A 10,552-nucleotide genomic window follows, 5' to 3' on the forward strand; every position below is an offset into this window, starting at 1 on the left:
TGACATGATGTTACTTTTACTTTATGTAGATGATATCATTCTCGTTGGTTTTTAATTAAGTGTTATTCATTCATTCATTTCACAACTTTTTTCGTAATTTTTAATGAAAAATCTTAGTGATCTTTATTATTTTCTTAGAATAGAGGCACATCATACACCTAAAAATTTATTGTTGACACAAACAAAATATGTGTTGTTTCTACTTGCACGTTTGGGTATGAAAAATTGCAACCTTCTTTTACTCCAATAACTGCTAGTAAAAAGCTTTCTTTATATGATGAAACTTTACTTTTAGACCCATCACAATATCACACCATTTTTGGAGCTTTACAATATCTTACCTTTACTAGACCTGACATTACTTATGCTATGCAACAAGTCTGTTAATTTATCATGCATCTCATGATATTTACTTTCATATTGTGAAATAAATCTTGAAATATTTTAAAACAACTATCAATTGTGGTATTCGATTACTTTCTTGCATTATATTGAATCCGATATGCTATGTTGATGTTGATTAGGCTGGTTGTTCAAACACAAGACATTCTACAATAGGTCACTATGTTTTCTTAGGTTTGAATCATGTTTCTTGGTGTATTAAAAAATAAGTTTCTATTGCTCAATCTAGTAATAAAATAGAGTATATGGCTTTTTCTATAGCTTCTTGAGATATATTTCAGATTTCTTATATATTGAATGAGGTTGGATTTCTTTTTGCACTACCTTGTTCTGTATATTTTAATAATATGGGTGCTACTCAACTTGCTGCCAATCCAATCTATCATGCTCGCACAAAACATATAGAGACCTTTTTATCACTTTGTTTGATACCTTTTTTGCAAGCATTTTTTTCAAGTCATTTTTATTCGTTCTTAATCACAACTAGTTGATTTATTTAGCAAGGGACTTTTTTCATCAAATTGTCATCCATTTAAGAATAAGCTCTTGTAGAGTTCTTCCCAATCGCTTGTGAGGCGTATTAGAATATACTGCCAATACTAGTACATTTAGTTATGTGTATATATACTTGTTTTTTCTTATGATATAAATATACATGCCATAACTCTAAATGGAATAGGGCAAAACATTTGTTCTTTACAGATTCGTTTCAATTATTATATGCAAAAAAGAAAGAAACTATAATCAATATTTTAAAAAACAAAAGAGGAAAAATATCATACCTCAATGCTATATAAAAATAAGGAAATAATTAAGAGATTCAAATATTATATAAAGTTTATTTCATGAACAGAGCCTAGGTAGAGATCTTGTAGTACTATGGCTTGATACTTTGGATTTCATGATTTTTGACATCTAGGTTTGTATTTTCTTGTAGGCCTCTTCCAATTCCAGCACTCTTCATTACAACCCTTGTAAATGTGCTATGAGCTTTTTATTGTCAACTAATATGTCTAGTTTACCAAAGTAAAGAACAATTTGTTCACTGGCTTTATCTTTCTTTGCCTTGCCTCTAGTTTCGATGAAATTGAAAAGGGAATCTTTATAAAGTTTAGTATTATTAGTGACTTGTAGTAAGTTTTTAAGCTTAAATTATTGGGAGATGAGAGCTTGCAATGCACTTTTTGATGGAAAATTTACATTTTGAGAAAAATGTATGCAAGCCTCTATAGAGAGCTTCTTATAGTTCAGTGTATAACATATCTTCATTTTTTCTTCTTCAAACAACCTTGTGTTACGGGCTTCAACCTCAGACTCAGAATTTGTGCGACCTTAGGCTTGGAATCACCTCATTTTAGCCTAAGTCAGCCTAAAACACAAAGTGTCGGGTACTAAAACAATGGAAATGACAGAATGCACAAGTTTGAAAAAATAAGAGAATAAAAGAATTGCTAAAATATGTTATATATTTTACTAAAGTAAAAGTGTATGATGATGTACAAAGAAGGGTGGGGCGACTCTCTATTTATAATTGAGAACTCCGGCTACACTTATGGCTAAATATTTAGAATCAAAGAATTATAATCAATCAAATATTACACAGATTACATCAATACAGGATTTTACTTCTTGATTTTTAGGGTTAATCAGATCCTATTGAATGCCTCTACTGATCCTGTGTATTTTTGGAAGATTCAATTACCCATCTATTCCATTTGGTATTTTTTGATGTGGTACAGGCATTTTGTGAACTTAGACCTAGTTGTATGAGCAAGCTTACATGTTGTGCGAGCAATCTGGACTCTTCTCTAAAGCCTAGTGTGCAAACCCCCGTCAATGTTGTTGTGCATAAACCTCAACCTCTGGTGCTCAAATTAGTGTGTCTGGTGCACCTGGCACGTTCGCCTAGGGTGTGACATTCTTCCTTACCTAATTACGTAATGCCTTCGTTGCATTCTCTGCATGGTACTGGTTGATCTGATCTCGAAATTATCATAAGTCTTCCATTGGCTTCCATCTTGCCTTACTATCTGAAAGTTCTTTTCAGTGCACTAAGTACTCTTGTCTTGGTTTATAGTTTTTCTGCCTCATTTTTTGATCAGTTATAATGCTGTGGACCTTCTTCTCATATGAGACCCTCGCTCTCAATAGGCATGCTTTGACTCTGTCCATCCTGGGTCTTTCTTATTCTCATATAATGGCTTGAGCATGCTAACATGGAACATCAAATGTACCTTCAACTTGGGTGGCATATCCAGCTTGTAGTCAACCTTGCTTATGCTCTTCACTACTCAAAAATATCTTTCATACCTCTAGACTAAGCCTTTGTACAGCCCTTTGTGGCACACAATGGGATGTAACTTCACTAACACTAAGTCTCTTACTTGAAATTACATGTCTCGCCTATTCTGATCTGCCCATTTTTTGACTTTTTTTATCGTTTTGTGAAGATAGACTCTAGCTAAGTTAGCTTGCTCTTGCCAAGCCTTAGTAAACTTGTATGCTGCTGGATTCAGCCCTGTATAACCTAAAATAATTGAACCTGGTGTTAAAGGTTGCTGACCTGTCATGACCTCAAATGGACTTTGGTTCATTACTTTATTCATTTGAAAGTTGTAAGAAAACTGGGTGATATCTAACAGCTTTAGCCAATCCCTTTACGTGGCATTCATATAGTGTTTGAGGTAGACCTCCAATAATCCATTCACATGCTTAGTCTGTTCATCGGTCTGCGGATGTATGCTAGTGAAAAAGTTCAAGTCTGACCCTAATAGCTTGAATAACCAGTCCAGAACCTGCCTATGAAATGCCCATCCCAATCACTAACAATGGTCATCGGCACTTCACCATGTTTTTCAAGAACAATCAGGTTGCTTCATCGGTTGGACACTTCTTGATTGCTGAAATGAAAATCCCATACTTGGAAAACTTATCCACCATAATCATAATGCTTTTGAACCCCTTTACCTTAGGTAGACTGACTATAAAGTCCAGAGTGATGCTCTCCTATGGTCACTCTAACACTGGCTCCAAGAGATTGTCTAGTTTCTTAAGCTCTATTTTGTCATGTTAGCATATAAGACAAGTCTTCACATAGGCCTCCACATCTTCCTTTATGTGCAACCAATAGTATCGATCTTCTAGCAAAGCCAAGGTATGGCTTACCCCTAGGTGTCCAGCCTACCTTGAATCATGGCACTTGTGCATGACTTTCCTACGGAGCTTTTCTATGCTGTAGCATAAATAACCTATTGCCCTTGGTGTACAACAAACCATCATGCAACCAAAATCGCATAGTTTTACCTTGCTGAGTGTACTCCATGAGAGCCTTGGTTGTAGGACTGTATGCAAGCCCTTTCTTAATGCGCGATACCAAAAACTTTTCTGGTTGGCTAATGACAGCAACGTTAACCTTCCTACTCAGGGTATCTACTACCAGGTTCACCCACCTTGGCTTATAAAAATTAAATTTCGTAAGAAAATCCTGCTTGAGGGACATATTTTTCTATGACTGAAAGTAGCTAATCGTCATATTGTCTGTCCTGACCAAGAACCTCGACCCCAATAGGTAATGGTGCTAAGTGCACAAGCAGTGCACCGTTGTAGTTATCTTTTTCTCTTGGATCATGTACCTGTGCTCAGTCTTATTGAGCTTTCAACTTTCGAATGTAATCGAATGACCCTCCATATCAACACGCCCCCTATTACATAGTTTAATGCATCCTTATGCACATCATATGACTTGGTATGGTCTGGCAATGCCAAGACTAGCTTCTCGATTATAGCTTACTTCAACTGATCAAAGGTTTTTTGGTACCCTACGCTCCACTCTCATTTTTTTTTTCTTGAGCAAGTCAGTCAATGGTATGGCTATGGCTGAGTGACCTTTGATGAAGCACTTGTAGTAGTTGACCAGCCTAAGGAATGATCTCAACTCAGTGACCTTGGTTAATGGTTCCCACTCTAAGATAGCACACACCTTGTTTTCATCCATGTAAATCTTGCCATCTCTCACTATATGGCTTAAGAAATTGATCTCCTGTTGGGCAAATGAGCATTTTTTCTTTTTGACTTACAGCTTATGTGCCCATAACACCTCGAACACTTGTTTCAAGTGATCTACATGCTCTCTCAATGTTTGGCTATAGATCATAATGTCATCAAGATAAACCATAATAAATCGATCAAGAAACGACTGAAATACCTTATTCATGAGTGTATAAAATATTACCGAGGTATTTGTGAGTCTGAACGACATGACCAAGAACTTATACAAGCCATACCAAGTGACACACATTATCTTGGGCTCATCTTCCTTTGTGATCCTAACCTGATAGTAGCCTAACCTCAAGTCCAGCTTGGTGAACCACTTTCGCTGCCAAGTTGGTCGAACAAGTCTGTAATGAATGTGATAAGATACTTATTCTTAATGATCAGCTTGTTCAAAGCTCAATAATCTATACACAATCGTAACGACCTATCATGCTTGTGCTAGAATAGAATCGGGGCACCATATGGCACCTTCAATAGCCTAATGAAGCCAGCATTAATCAACTCTTTAAGCTACTTTCTTAACTCTTTCAATTCTTGTGGGGACATTCAGTAAAAGGCTCTAGTTGGTGGCTTGGCCTTAGACATCAGCTCGATTTTATAGTCTACCTCCCTCTTAGGTGGTAGCTTGCTTAGTAGCTTTACGGGCATCACATCGTTAAAAGACTCCAACACCTCTACCAACTCTAAGAGGGATCGATCTTTTTTTTTCTTGGCTTATCATACTTCAAGACTGCCAAGAAGGTGTTTTTATCCATGCCCACCACCTTGGTAAATTGAATGGTTGACACCACTTTATACCCAATCCCAGACCCGTCCCTCAATTGTACAAGGCATTGGCATCATGCATCCAGCATACAAATACAATTGGTAAAAGGCACAAAGAGGACGTTAATCCGAACAAGAAAATCTAACCCAATCACAACCCTTCCAGTCTCCAAGCTGTAACTCTACTCCTCGCTCAACTTCAATAGTTGAAATTTCTTTGAAGTTTACCATCTTGATGGTACTAGTATTTTTCTACACTTTTAGTCCGAGCTTCTACGCTCCATCGCCTGAAATAAACAAGTGTAAGGCACTTGTGTCCACTAGTGCACTCACCTTTTAGCCCGTAACCATCAAATCTGTAAACATCAAGCCCTTTGGCTTGTGACTCCCTTTATTTTTAACAACAATAAGCACCAATTACCCAAGCTTTACTACCCTTGCCTCTGGCTCTTCATCAGGCTTATTGTCTATAGCAGTCAGCTTATCTTTTTACGGGCAATTGTGTGTTATATGGCCTCCTCCACATAGGTAGTATGATATCGGCTCACTGTCTCCCTTAACTTTTCATTTTTCTACTGGTGATTTCCTTTTGCCATATTTGTCCAAAGGGTTTGGATCTTCATTCTTGGACTACTAGTCACAGTATCTTTTTTTGGACTACTTCTCTCAGTCTCTCTTATTCTTACCTTTTTATTTAGGCTTGGAAGACTCGAACTTATTCAGTAGTTTAAACTCTAACAAGGACTCAATAGTAGTCATGGCTTTAGCCAAGTCACGAACTCTTCGCCTTTGTAGCTTGTGCTCCACCCACGGTTTTAGCCTATCCATGAAAGCAAATAGACCCTCTGTTTCATTCAGATTTGAGATCTGAAGCATTAATTCAGAGAATTTTTGGACATAGTCGTTTATCTTTCCTTGCTAGGTAAGCTTGCGTAACTTCGTCTATGCCTAATCATTGGCATACTTTGGGTAGAACTACTCTCTAAACTCTTTTTGAAACTCTGTCTAGGTTTCAATCATGGCATTCTCGCACCTCACATCATTACACTTGCACCTCCACCACAACAAAGCAACATCAGTAAGATACATTAATGCGATGCTTACCTTGGTAGCCTCATCTTGCATGCTCGTGACCTGAAAGTACTACTTCATGCCCCATAGGTAGTTGTCTACTTTCTTGGTCACCTTAGTCCCTTTGAACTCTTTGGGTTTGAGGATCTCCACACGGGTTTTAGACGCTCCAGCAAACATGCCATTCCCTATGTTAGTCTTGCATGCAGCGAGCTCGCTCTTGAGCTTATCTATCTTTTTATGCATGGCCTCTATGTCATAACACATGGTCTCCACCTAGGCTTTCAAAGTCTCGTTCTTTTGGGTGATCACATCCATGCCTTGATTGAGAGCAACTTGTAACTCACCCTTAAGCTCCTCCTTTATGGAGTCTAGCACTTTAACATGAGTCTCCATACGGTCAAGCTTTTCCTTTATATCGCCAATGGTCACTTCACCTTGGACAGCCTCCCATTAATGGTAGACTAGATGTCTCTTGAACTGGCCCTCTTGCCCCTTCTGTGGCCTTGCTCTTGGGCCTTGTTTGTTGGCTAGCAACATCGCTCTGGGATGCCATTTTCTTGACTGTGATCTAACCCGCACATACATAAATAAGTAGAACTGAAATTGCTTTGACACCAACTGTCACGGGGTCTGACCTCAACTTAGAATATGTATGGCCTTAGGCTTGGAATCACCTTCTTCTAGCCTAAATCAGCCTAAAACACAAGTGTGTAGGCACTATAACAATGGAAAAGATAGAATGTGTAAGTTTGAAAAAATAAGAGAACAAAAAAATTACTAAAATATGTTTCGTATTTTATTGAAGCAAAAATATATGATGATGTACAAAGGAGGGTGGGGTGACCCTCTATTTATAGTTGAGGCCTTTAGCTACATTTATGGCTAAATCTCTAAAATTAAAGAATTACAATCAATCAAAGATTACATAGATTAAATCAATACAGAATTTTATTTCTTGATTTTTAGGGTCAACCAGATCTTGCTGAAGGTTTCTGTTGATCTTGTGTGCTTCTAGAAGATCCAGTTGTGCATCTGCCCCCTTAGGCCTTCCCTAATGTGGTACAGGCATCTTGTAGGCCTAGACTTGGCTGTACGGGCAGGCTTGTATATTGTACAGGCGATCTGGATCCTCTCCAAGACCTAGTGCATAAACTCCTGCCAATGATCCTAGTGTGTAAGCCTCAACCTCTGATGCTCGAGCTCATGTACTTGATGGGCCTGACGCGCCTGCCCAAGGTGTGACACTTGCATGCACCTATTAAAACCATATTTAATCCAACAGCGTAATATATTATTATGAAGTAAATCTTTAGGTTGTTAATAGTTTATTTACAATTTCTAGTAGAAGCATTTTAAGATGTCAAAAATAAATTAACTTTCATAATAAAATGTTCGAGTACATATGTTGAATATTCTAGGGAACTTGTAATAAGGAGATCAAAGTACTACCTCTAGATAAGTGTCCATGGCGTGGTATAATTCATCCTAAAAGTCCCTGGTAGAATCCAACAGTGCCACCACCAAAGCTAGAAACTTTGACAACTTTGGACAAAGGTCTGGAGCTACTTCAACTATATACAGATCTATCAAGCTAGCAACCTTCTTCATTTGCATTGGAGATAATTGCCAGCCTCCACCATGCAGAAATGCTTTTAGAAACTTAAAACAAGACTCACATTGTACAAATAACTTGTCCGATATGAAGATGGAATTAGCAGATTATTTAATGTTGTTTGATCCATTTGAGAACCTATCATGCTCTTTAACTTGTTCCTGCTACTTTTGCTTATGTTCAAACTCAGCACCGTTTGGAGAATCCCAAACAAACCCTTACATCAAATAGAATTTGGATCCATAGTGTAAAGCATATCAATCACAATTTCTAAAACTTTATGCTTTTCATCGGATAAGGCAGTATAAAACTTTACCCTCTGGTAATAGAAGAGGAATCGATTGATGATTACATGATTGTACTTTCGAGATGCCATAGATTTTATCAGCATTTCAATCAAATTGGGACTCAAAACTGAAAGGTTTTCAATCCACCAAATTGCTTGAGAGAAGCTAATTTTCAAATTCTCAGTACTTTTAGTATTGAATGAAATCCGAAATTGTAAGCTATATGAAAATGAAGTAGATGCATAAGGACTTGCTTCACAAGTCATGGCCAACCTCCCAACAAGTGAATCCAAGCATTTTTCAAGTATACTTGAAGAAGCGACAACCTGCTTTAAATTTTGGCAACGTTTAAAGCAACCAAAAGATCAGGCCATGTCCAATAGCTAATCTCTTCAATGGATTTCTTCATTTTTTATATTATAGTTTCCTGATATGGAATTGTTTATCTCCATGAATTGAGTAACATAATATAATAAGGAAATGTTTGAAGGATTTATGTCAATTTTTCCATTGTTGTAACAAAACCTTGACATAAGCTTAAAACTCTCTGCCCTTATAGGAAAGTCATGGAATAACACTTTATTTCTCTGGGCAGTTGTGGATTTACCAAATAATTTGCTTAACCTGCCCGAGAATGAACAAATAATGTTCTGCTAATTACCATATAAGAAGTGAATTAGATGATGTGATGGTACAAACAAACACAATGAAAAAAGCAAAATTAAGAAAACATAAAACTCTAGCAGGGATAAAATCTAGAATGTCTATTGTTTACTACCCAATAGTTGTTTCTCCAAAAGAAAGAATGAATAACAAAAACAATAAGGGAAAGAAAAATACAAAAACAAGAATGATGGTTAATGAGAAAAATGAGAGAATGGGACTGGAAAAAAAAGGATAGGTTAAAGGTGACAAACAAACAAGTGAGAAATTATTGTTAAGACTCCCCAATTACTTTCTCATTAGAATTTTCAAGGGCATAGAAAAACCCATAAAAATAATGGACTCAAAATTTCAAGCATGAGATAAAAAATTCATTGCATTTACCAAGAGAAAAAAAAAACAAAAAGAAAAGAAAGTGAGATTAAAAGGGAGTATCTAAACCATAAAAACAGCAAAAAAGAGGATCGAAATTGAAAGGTCATTATTAGAGTAATAAATAGCAAAGATATCAACTGATCATCCCAACAAATAAGGGAAATGGATAGTATTCAATGTTGTGAAAACAACCTTTAGTCCTTCTAAAAAAATGGTGAATAAAACAAATCAAGACATGAAACATCAAAGCATCCTACCTACAACAATAAATGAGAAGGGAAAAGAAAACAAGATAGAAAGCCCTACACACTTTTAGCAAAAAATCGTGAACATGGTGATTCTTAGGAAAAAAAAAACAAGAGCTATGAACTTATGCCCCACATCTCTGCAGTGTAGGTGGGAAATTAAATTTTAAAGGTGTAACTAAAAATACTACAAAAAAATTTTTACAAGAGAATGTAACAATTATGAAACTATAATCATATAAATTCCACATTTTTGACATTGTAAAAATCAAACACACAAAACAAAAGTATGTCATAGCCTATGAATCTACACTGAATCACATCATTCATTCACAACCACATCAATTTTTTTTGTTAGTGTTCAATGTATCACATCAAATTAAACTTATCAAGAGTGAATAAAAAGTTCGCATTTTGAAGAGAAAACCAGAAATCTTTAGAAAAAAAGGGTGTTTTTTTTTTTCTCCCATTAAAAACAGAACTTCATGAGTAAAGTGTGAGAAATAAGGATGTAGTAAACATAATTACCTTATCTAGCAGGAAAGTCTTTTCTCTATTAATGTCCACTTCAAGATCACAACAAACTACCATGACAAAAAATAAACAAAACTAAAAGAGAAGAAAATCCACCTCAAATCAAGAATATTTTCTTTGTTTTTGAAACTTGTATTAGAAATAAAAAAAAGATTTTTTAACTAACCAATAGAGATAGGGATGTGATATGAGGTTGAAGCCAAAAGGGAAGTGAGGAGAAGCACACAAAGTCACAAAGCCATATACCATATTCTTTTGAAGGGCAAAAAGACTAACAGAAATAGGTGATTCTATAGTCATTGAACTGAATTTGGTTCTGCAAATGGCAAAGTGAGGTAATAGTAATCAAACTAGTGTAGCATCGGAATGATGGTTTTTAAACTGGTATAGCAAAGACAAGACTCTAAAAATTGTACCAAAGATGAGTGCAACAAGTAATAGAGTGTATAAAGATAGAGAAACCATCACATGGTTGGTTCAATCGATTAAGACTCATCTTCCTAGACGAAGAGGTCTTAGGTTCGAATCCTATCGATGGTCAT

General features: G+C 36.2%; 1 pseudogene; it reads right to left on the reverse strand.

Annotated features, from left to right (window-relative positions):
• Nucleotides 1-1,245: 1,245 nt before the first annotated feature.
• LOC111298623 (BTB/POZ domain-containing protein At3g22104-like) lies at nucleotides 1,246-10,067 on the reverse strand (annotated as a pseudogene).
• Between the last annotated feature and the right edge of the window lie 485 nt (nucleotides 10,068-10,552).

The sequence above is a fragment of the Durio zibethinus genome, chromosome 16 (genome assembly GCF_047325235.1).
Source record: "Durio zibethinus cultivar Kanyao isolate XHJ-2024 chromosome 16, ASM4732523v1, whole genome shotgun sequence".
In the NCBI taxonomy this organism is placed as follows: Eukaryota; Viridiplantae; Streptophyta; class Magnoliopsida; order Malvales; family Malvaceae; genus Durio; species Durio zibethinus.